The sequence below is a fragment of the Nesoenas mayeri genome (assembly GCF_963082525.1).
Source record: "Nesoenas mayeri genome assembly, chromosome: 18".
NCBI lineage: Eukaryota > Metazoa > Chordata > Aves > Columbiformes > Columbidae > Nesoenas > Nesoenas mayeri.
The window spans coordinates 1,188,911-1,199,315 of record NC_137566.1 but is presented as its reverse complement, the minus strand read 5'-3'; the positions used below and the strand labels follow the sequence as shown (position 1 = coordinate 1,199,315).

At 52.2% G+C, this 10,405-nt stretch overlaps 1 pseudogene across 1 annotated transcript; it reads right to left on the bottom strand.

Moving 5' to 3' along the window:
* Nucleotides 1–5,850: 5,850 nt before the first annotated feature.
* On the bottom strand, nucleotides 5,851–6,775 carry LOC308047306 (olfactory receptor 14J1-like; annotated as a pseudogene). Its single transcript has one exon. The product of its transcript is annotated as an olfactory receptor 14J1-like (transcript).
* Between the last annotated feature and the right edge of the window lie 3,630 nt (nucleotides 6,776–10,405).

The window sequence follows — 10,405 nt, the reverse complement described above, 5'->3', positions numbered from 1 at the left end:
GGTAAGGCTAAGGTTAGGGTTGGTTTTAGGATTAGGGGGGGGTTGGTTTAGGTTAGATTTTGGGCAAAAGGTAGGGTTAGGGTGGTGATTGGGTTAATGTTAAGGTTAGTTTTAGGTGAATGATAGGTGTAGGGTAAGTTTGAAGTGCAGGGGTTAGGATTAGGGTTAGGGTAAGGGATGGATAAGTGTTAGGTTAGGGCTTAGGCAGTGGTGTCAGTGGAAGTGGTTGGGGTTGGGGTTTAGCTCAGGGTCCCAGGGGGATTTGTGAGGTACCAAGGCCTGGATGAAGAGCTCCCTTCTTGGTCGCACGCGTCCAAAAGACAGGGACACGTCTGTGACTGATCTGCCTGGCGCTGTCCCACCAGCAGTGGCAGATGCATCCTGGAGAGGAGTGGAGCTGCCAGGCGCTGTCAGAGGATCTCCCTGAGGTGCCACTCGCTGCCCACCCAGACTCACACACTGTCCCTGGCTGGGACAGATACACCAGCTACAAGCTCTGGACACAGGACACAACAGTCCAACAGCAAAGACCATCTCTCCTGTCCTGACAGACTCTTATGACCCCTGGAGCCCAAAGCCATGGACCACATGAACTCATTGGACATTTTAGAGGCGTGGCCTATAGACTGAGGAATGAGATCTGTGTGTATATCCAGAGATAGGAAAGTGCTGTTGATTAACTGGAATGTATTGGAGAGTGTGGGACCTAGGCACAACACAGATGGTACAGAATAAGGGGGGGGCACTGTCCTGGTTTCAGCTGGGAGAGAGTTAATTTTCTTCCTAGTAGCTGGTAGAGTGCGGTGTGTTGGATTTAATCTGAGAAGAATGTTGATAGCACAGGGATGTTTTGGTTGTTGCTAAGCCATGTTTATCCCAAACCAAGGACTTTTCAGCAAGGAGGCTGGAGATGCACAAGAAGCTGGGAGGGGCACAGGCAGGACAGCTGGCCCAAGTGGCCAAAGGGATATTCCACAGCATATGATGTCATGCTTGGTATGTAAACCAGAGAAAAGTTGTCTGGGGGACCGCTGTTTGGGATCTGGCTGGGTGTCACTCAATGGGCTGTGAGCAATTGCATTGTGCGTGACTTGGTTTATATCTCCTGTTATTATTATTACCATTTTTGCAATTACTACTATTACTACTGCCATCATTATTATTATAATTACTATTGCTATCATTATTTTATTTATTATCATTATTATACTATATTTATTGTAGCTGTTGTTGCTGTTGTTGCTGTTGTTGCTGTTGTTGCTGTTGTTGCTGTTGTTGCTGTTGTTGCTGTTGTTGCTGTTGTTGCTGTTGTTGCTGTTGTTGCTGTTGTTGCTGTTGTTGCTGTTGTTGCTGTTGTTGCTGTTGTTGCTGTTGTTGCTGTTGTTGCTGTTGTTGCTGTTGTTGCTGTTGTTGCTGTTGTTGCTGTTGTTGCTGTTGTTGCTGTTGTTATTGTTTTGCCTTTTTGTCTCATTAAACTGTCTTCATTTTAAGCCAAGATGTTTCTTTCTTTCCTGATTCCCTCTCCCATCCCACTGGGCTGGAGGGAGGAAGAGAAGGGCTGTGTGTCATGTTCAGCTGCCCGCTGGGTTAAACAAAACAGTCCTGGTCAAAGGAGTAACCGTGCAAGGTGTCCCAGAGGAAGAGGTGAACCTGAGGAGGGCACAGGGTAACAAGGGCCCTTCAGTGCCAGGACAGGCTGTGAGGAGCCAGGATGCCAAAAGATGTCAGACTGGAGAATGTTTCAGTACATCATCTTGGTTCAGCCCTCCCCTGCCCTTTGTGCCGTGAGAGACACCCCATGGTCCTGCCCAGCCTTGTCCTCGGCTCCTGAGCCAGCTGGGAAGATGGAAAGGGCTCAGCAGCAGTGATCCTCATCCAGCTGGGTCTGTTTCCCAGCCCAGCCAGCGTGGCCAGAGCAGAGTCACCCATGGCCCCAGGGCACCACAGCCCCTCGCTCTGCAGAGCAGCATGGCCAGCTCAGGGCCCTGTGGGGAGCACAGGGAGGGAACCAGGACCAGCCGGCCAGGCCAGGCTGGACACCCTCACCTGGGGAAAGGGATGTCCCTGGAGAAGAGCAAGGCAGCATTTCTGTGTCTGCAGGGAAGAATCCAGGAGCAAGAGAAACCTCTTTCTGCAGATCATACCAGACCAGCATCAACTCGGGAAAAACACTCTCCCATCACTCTTGGATGCAAACCCTCTGGTCCCAAGGGCTGGTAAGGCTGCAGTTTGCTCATGAAACCCCTGGCTTGATCCCCATCCACCACAGTTGTTGCCCTCCAGAGTTCTGCCTGGAAGCACAAAGGCCTGGAAGACTTTGCTGGTGACAACTGATGCAAAGACACGGAGACATCTCAGGTCTACCTACACCTTGTCTTACTAAATTCAGTAGTAGTCTCCCAGTATTTAGGATTCTCCTTTAGCTGTTTCTGAATTAGCAACAGCTTATCTTGATGACCTTCAATTCCTTTTAGAGTTTTAATTGTGTTTTGATCTGAACCATTGCTGTGCCTGGAGGACGCTGTCCTTGAAAACTAGATGTATCCAGGCATATTGTGAAAGTATTTGGTCTTTTTGTTGATTGTATCATCAAGAGACTGAGTGAAGATCCCTGTGTGATGTGCTGCTTGTCCATGCAATGCCTGCAGCTGTTGGGTAGAGAAGAGACCAACCTTGCTTTTCTGATGACATCTGATGACTGATGTCCCTGGGAAAGCAATGGAACGGCTTATCCTTGGTGCCATCTCAAGGCATATCAAGGATAAGAGGGTCATTAGGGGCAGTCAGCATGGCTTCACCAAGGGGAAGTCATGCTTGACCAACCTCATAGCCTATTATGAGAATGTAACAAGGTGGATGGATGATGGCAGAGCGGTGGATGTGGTCACCTTGACTTCAGTAAAGGCTTTGACACAGTCTCCACAGCATCCTCACAGCTGAGTTGAGGAGGGGTGGTCTGGACAATAGAGTAGTGAGGTGGGTTGCAAACTGGCTTAAGGAGAGAAGCCAGAGAGTGGTAGTCAATGGTGTGGAGTCCAGTTGGAGGCCAGTATCTAGTGCAGTTCCTCAGGGGGCAGCACTGGGGCCAATATTATTCAATATATTCATTAACGATTTAGATGAGGGAATAGAGTGACTATCAGCAAGTTTGCTGATGACACTAAGCTGGGAGGAGCGGCTGACATGCCAGAGGCTGTGCTGTCATCCAGCAAGACCTGGACAGGCTGGAGAGCTGGGTGGGAAATAACCTGATGAAATTTAACAAGGGCAAGTGCAGAGTCCTGCATCTGGGCAGGAACAACCCCAGGTTCCAGTATAGGTTGGGAAATTACATATTAGAGAGCAGCGTAGGGGAAAGGGACCTGGGGGTCCTGGTGGACAACAGGATGACCATGAGCCAGCACTGGGCCCTTGTGGCCAGGAAGGCCAATGGCATCCTGGGGTGTATTAGAAGGGGGGTGGTCAGTAGATCGAGAGAGGTCCTCCTTCCCTTCTACTCCGGCCTGGTGGACCCCATCTAGAATTTTGTGTCCAGTTCTGGGCCCCTCAGTTCCAGCAGGACAGGGAACTGCTGGAGAGAGTCCAGCGCAGGGCAACAAAGATTATTAAGGGAGTGGAGCACCTCCCTTATGAGGAAAGGCTGAGGGAGCCGGGGCTCTTTAGTTTGGAGAAGAGGAGACTGAGGGGTGACCTTGTTAATGCTCACAAACATATAAAGGGTGAGTGCCACGAGGATGGAGCCAGGCTCTTCTCGGTGGCAAACAATGATAGGACAAGGGGTAATGGGATCAAGCTGGAACACAAGAGGTTCCACTTAAATTTGAGAAAAAACTTCTTCTCAGTAAGGGTGACAGACACTGGAACAGGCTGCCCAGGGAGGTTGTGGAGTCTCCTTCTCTGGAGACATTCGAGACCCTCCTGGACATGTTCCTGTGCGACCTCACCTGGGTGTTCCTGCTCCAGCAGGGGGATTGGACTAGATGATCTTTTGAGGTCCCTTCCAATCCCAAACATACTGTGATACTGTGATACTGTGACTTTGTACCACTGGTGATATTTGGGCTTGATGGTTCAGCCAACTTCCCACCCAGCATCCACTTCTTGAGCCCCATCAGCACCACTCTGGCCAGAAGGAGACCATGGCTGAGCCTTGCAAATGCCATGTACACAACATGCCTCTCTTTCCCCTGTCCATTTGGGTTCAGCAATCCCTCGCTTGTCCTTCACATTCCTGGAAATGGCTGCAGGAGGCTTGTCCCATCCTCTTCCCAGGGAGGGAGGAAGGGTGGCCAGCCTGTTATTCTTCCCATTCCTATTCCTGCTCTTCTTGAAGATGGGTTTGAGGTCTGAGATTTCTAAGGACCCCAGAGCCATTCTGGTTTCCTTGACACTCAGGAGAGCACAATCTGGAATCACAAGAAAGGGTGATAGAGCAGACTGGAGCACTAGCAGTGATCCTTTTCAAGGCAGCTGAGACGAATCTCACTGATCCAGTGGGGTTTGTTTATGGAGTCACACAGAGAAATATCAGGGTTCTGTCAGGCGTCCATATCTGAGTTGGTCTCAGGACTCCTTGCTCACCCAGGGATGCTCAGAGACAGAGTCTGTCCCTATTACACACAGAGGCAGGAGTCACAGTGTCCCTCTGGCCTCCTGTTGCCACTCCCAAAGGACAGGAGACACCTCGGCCCTGTGGTGTGTCACCTGCTCTGCACTCATCTGAGATGTCCCACATCATGAGGAATGGACACAGGGAGCTCAGTTCAAGGAAGCACAACCCAGTGCTGCATTCAGGTGATTTCCCATAGGTTGTTCCTCCCAATATGAAGTGACCTCAAGACATTGCCTGTCCCACAGGCCTTCACGGAATGGAAAGGAAGAGTTGATGGTGTTTGTGCTCACTCAGGTTCACGTCATCTCATGTACATGATGTGCGTGCTCACATCTCATCTGTACAAGGCAAACATGGACTGCTGAACTATTCATTGAGTGTCCATCCATGGAGAGAAAACAGCCTCTGTGGGTGAGAAGCCAGTGCTGGAAATGGTGGTTTGAGAGGCCAGTCCATGGTGGTTGACCTGAGGCTCCTTCCACGGGGTGTCCAGTGCACAGAGGCACAGCCCAGCCCTGCTCTGCTGGTCCTGCATGTCTCTGGCAGGAGCCTGGCTGTGAGAGGACACTGCTGTGTGCCAGCCCTGCACACACACACTGTTCAGCTGTACACTGGTGTTTGCACTAGTTGCCACTTTCATGGGCATGTTCTTGAGAGAATCTTTGGAAGAAGACATAAGCCTTCAGGCCGTTTAGTTTGGAGATTTTATATCTTTCTATCTGGAAAGGCTGTTGTGAGGCCAGCTCTGTCACAGCAGTGCCCATTGCCTGTCCCTGCCTGCACCCACAGCACTGACACACAGCAGGACGGTGACCAAGCTGCCAGAGCACTCAGGCCTTGCACCAACACCAGGGATGAGAAGGAGAGTGTGGAGTGGAACCAGAACAGCTCTGGAAGAACAAGCACTGCTGCTCCCTGGCAGTGCGGCCATGATGGACTCTTTTACCCTCCTCTCATGAACACAGGAACCATCCCTGGAGCTCTAAAAATGTGCTTGCAGGAAGGATATAGTGATAAACAAGTCACTAAAGAGCCTTTTATTTTGTTTAGAGACAAGGAGAGCACGGCTCCTCCTTTGCACAGCCAACAGTTATAAAAGAAAAGCCAATAGTGAATTAGAAAGGGGATGACAACATTATCACAAGAAGAAAACAAATAATAACAACAAAAAATCCAGATGACAGGCTGGACCTGTAATTAGCTACATTAAAACACCTATGTAGAAGCAGATGGGTGGTTTATTGCTTTACAAAACAATAAGATATGAGTTTGCACAGGGCATCCTTGAGCTCCTGGTTCCTCATGCTGTAGATGAGGGGGTTCACTGCTGGAGGCACCACCGAGTACAGAACAGACACCACCAGGTCCAGGGATGGGGAGGAAATGGAGGGGGGCTTTAGGTGGGCAAACATGCCAGTGCTGACGAACAGAGAGACCACGGCCAGGTGAGGGAGGCAGGTAGAAAAGGCTTTGTGCCATTCCTGCTCAGAGGGGATCCTCAGCACGGCCCTGAAGATCTGCACATAGGACACCACAATAAACCCAAAACACAGAAATGCTACTAGCCACAAGCAACCCAAGTTCCCTGAGGTAGGAGTGTGAGCAGGAGAGCTTGAGGATCTGGGGGATTTCACAGAAGAACTGACCCAGGGCATTGCCCTTGCACAGGGGCAGTGAAAATGTATTGGCTGTGAGCAGCAGAGCATGGAGAAACCCAGTGGCCCAGGCAGCTGCTGCCATGTGGGCACAAGCTCTGCTGCCCAGGAGGGTCCCGTAGTGCAGGGGTTTGCAGATGGCAACGTAGCGGTCATAGGACATGACGGTGAGAAGGTAAAACTCTGCTGTAGCTGAAAAGACAAACAGAAAGAGTTGTGTAGCACATCCTGTGTACGAAATGACCTTGGTGTCCCACAGAGAGTTCGCCATGGACATAGGAATAATGGTGGAGATGGAGCTCAGGTCAAGGAGGGCGAGGTTGAGCAGGAAGAAGTACATGGGAGTGTGGAGGTGCTGGTCCCAGGCTATGGTGATGATGATGAGGCCGTTGCCCAGGAGGGCAGCCAGGTAGATGCCCAGAAAGAGCCAGAAGTGCAAGAGCTGCAGCTCCCGTGTGTCTGTGAATGGCAGGAGGACGAACTGGGTGATGGAGCTGCTGTTGGACATTGGCTGCCTGTGGGCATGAAGACCTGTGCAAGGAGGAAAGACAGTAATGGTTTAGATGAGACTTCTCTGGGAGACACCAAAGCCATTTCCCATAGACTCTCACACACAGAGACACTTTTCTTTTTCCAGGAGAACGTCCTGGCTGGAGCCCTTGTCGGTGCTTGGTGAGTGTGCAATGAAGAGCAGGGTCTCTGCCCAGGGGCTCCTGTGGAGTCAGCCTGACCCTGTGTGATCGGGTGGGCAGGGGCCAGTCCTGGGGTTCAGCTTTGTCAGCTGGAACCGCTCCTGGTGCCGAAGGGACTGTCAGCATCTGTACCCCCAGGCCTAAGAAACTGAGTTTGAGAGGTTTGATTTTTCTACAGCTCCTTCTCCCCTCCCACCCTGGGCAGTGTTGTTGGGTGTCAGAAACCCTCAGCATTTCTGCTGCACTCAGGGAGAACAGAGCGAGTCCTGCGAGACCAGGGGGTGCCTGTGGGTCAGTGCAGAGTGAGGGCAGCTGCTCTGTCCCTCTGTCCTGCTCCAGCTGCCCTGGGCTGGCACCTTTCTGAGATGGAGGCTGATCACACTCCCATGTTACCCTGAAAAGCCACCAGGCACTGCTGAGAGCAGAGGGACCCACCTCAGACCATGACAGGTCTCACCCTTTCCTAAGGTCTCAGCACCCAACGTTTAGCCCAGGACAGACACGGCTCATTTCCAGCCCCACAGACTGCATTGCCCACAGCCCACAGGTCAGAGCAAAGCTGGGACACGTGTGCCCATGGACACACCTGCAGGAAAGGACCCCCAAGATCAGGCTGTGCCTCTGCAGCTGAAACTGCCATCCCCAGAGAGCCTGACAGCAAGAACAAGATCCCAACAGCAGTGACCCAGAGCAGGGGAGCAAGAAGGAAAATGCGGTGAGGGTGGGTGTGAGAGAGGCCAGGGCAGAGGCAGCCGGGCACTCAGACAGCGTCACCCTTCCCCAGCTGTGCAGCCACCTCCCAGACACCAACAGTGCCGGGCAGCTGCTCTCAGACCCTGTGCTCTGCAGAGGAGCTGGAGCTCTGGCTGCACAGGAGCTGCTTCATGCCTTGGAGCCCCCGGCCCTGAGGGCAGAGGCTTTGTTGGGTGGGACAGGAGGCCAGGGGGCTGCTCACAGGAGGGATCTGACCTGCAGGGAGTCACAGGGACTTTTCTCTCCTCTCCCTCCCATAACAATTCCGAGTTCGGTTTCCTCTCATTTCTGATCATTTCCCTGCTGCCTGGAGATTCTCCCCTGGGAGGTGTTTCCCTGTCCATGTCTGTTCCCTGTCAGTGCTCACAGACCATCCCACCCTCTGTGCCCTCCCCCTGGCCCTACAGATCCTGCCTGTTCACAGGCACTGCCTGGGGGCATCTTCCTGTTTGCAGGCTGGAAAACAGGTTACAGATTAAGTGTAAGGTGTCCAGCAAAGGTGATGCTGGTTCTGCATAGGCAGAGGAGAGGCAAGGCATGCCAGGATTCTCTTGAAGACCTACTGCGGTTCATGTGTCTCAAGTATTTGTTTAAAATTAAGAACAGCCTTAATCACCACCCATTCCCCAGAGTAGGAGACTGAAAACACAGACTCAGGGAGATTGCTTATCTTTGTAGTACTCTTTGTCTTCTTCTCCTTGAAACCTCCTCTTGTCAATATTCTGGAATGAGCTGGAGCTGTGAGCAGCCCTGACCCACGGAGAACCCAGCAGCAGAGGGACGCTGCCCTGCCGGGGGCCGCTCCTTCCCCCCACAGCTTCTCCCCTCAGTGTTGCTGGGCTCTCCCGGGCAGGCTGAGCGCTGACCCTGGCAGGCGGCAGAGTCCCTGCCCGGCACAGCCCTGGGGTGCAGGGACCCTGCTCTGCAGGACAGCCCTGGGCACCCCTGCCTGCACATTGACATTTACACCCCACAGCCACCCTGGGGAGAACGCAGCATTCACGTCTTGTCACTGACAGTGCAGAAGGCAATCCCTGCTCTGCAGCACATCCTCCCCTCTGATCAGAGAACCTCTGAGAGCTGTACTTACATCTCTCGCAGGCTCTGCAATGTGACAGCTTTCTGAGATCCTACCATGATTTGCAGATTCAATGTCCTGCAGCCACATGCTTCCTATCTCTGAAGATTTCTCTCCAAGTGACCTCTCAGCATCCTCTCAGCCCAGACTGTGTTTCCCTCTCTGTGCCTGGCTCCTGTGCCCTCGGTGCTGCAGGCAGAGCCCTCAGCCCTGCTGCGTGTGCAGAGGAGCTGCTCCTGGGTAGAGCTGTCTCTCTGCAGCGCTGCCACTGCCATGAGCTCCCTGTGTCCCAGGAGCCCAGCCCAGCTCAGCAGCACAGGAGCAGCCCATGATGTCCCTTTCTCTGTCCCCTCTGGGCTCCTCCAGGTGTCCCTGGGGCTCCAGGGGCACATCCTTTGAAACAACATGGAGTAATCAGCGATGTTGATTCTCCCTCCTCTTCAGAGACACATCATTGTCTTCATTGTATTCTTCTTTGTATTAAACAATGAATTAGTATGAGAATCAACTTTTCTTGTCCCATCATTAGACAGGACACCAGCAATATTACAGCAAAGGATCTAATTCCTCCCAGCCGGGGGAGAAATATCTTCAATTGAATGAGTTCAGGCATTTTATTCTGCTTTTATACTCCCAGGTCTAGAGAGACATTCATCAGTCTTTGGCCATGTCATGTCTGTGCTCTGATTCAAAGCCTTTGCACACATGGGCTCTTGGACACTTGGTACCAGGTTTCTTGTGGCAGGTCAGAGCTGGGCTGGTGCCACAGCTGGGGTGGCTCAGCCCAGATGTGAGGCCATGTCCTCAGCCAGGGACCTGACTGGGGAGCTGGAGCTGTCAGTGCTGCAGAGAGAGCTGTGACACGGATGGAATGAACTGCCAGGCAGGGTGGCAGGAGTGAGTTCATCTGGTCTGCAAGGACAGCAGCCTCCAAGCACAGCAACAGCCCAGATCAGAACTCAGTCCAGACCTGTAAAGCAATTCAAGGGCCCCACAAGGAGCTGTTACTACTTCAGGAAGAGTTAGAAGATAAACGAAGACACTGTGTGGCCACTGATAAATTTAAGAAAGGAGAGAAGTTATAATCTCTGTGTCTCTTGTCCTCTGTCTTCACCAGCAAGGTCTCCCAGGCCTCTGTGGCTGGAGGCAGAACAAGCAGCAGTGGATGGGGATCAAGTCAGGGGTCACTGGTACTAACACAATCCTCTCCAGTCTATGGGACAGCAGGGGCAGCATCCCAGGAGCTGGGACAGCAGGACCATGTCACAGTGAGGCCACTCTCCAACATCTGTGAAAGCTCATGGAGACTGGGGGGACTCCCTGACCACTGGCAGCTCTCACACAGTGTGTGCACTTTTCAAAATGGCCCATGGGTGAGCAGGGGAACTAAGGGCTGTGCCCCAGAGCATGACCACTGGGACCCCATTTCTGGGTGTCTGGAAGAGAAGGTGACGGGGTTTGCCCAGGGCAGGTTGTGCCTGTCCATCCTCTTTCCTTTCTGTGAGGAAAGGACAGGTGTAGAGCGAGATAAAGGACCAAGCAAAACAAGTCGATTCAATGTGAATCAGGCTAAGCCATTTATTACAGAAACAAGTCTCCTTATATACGTAACTAT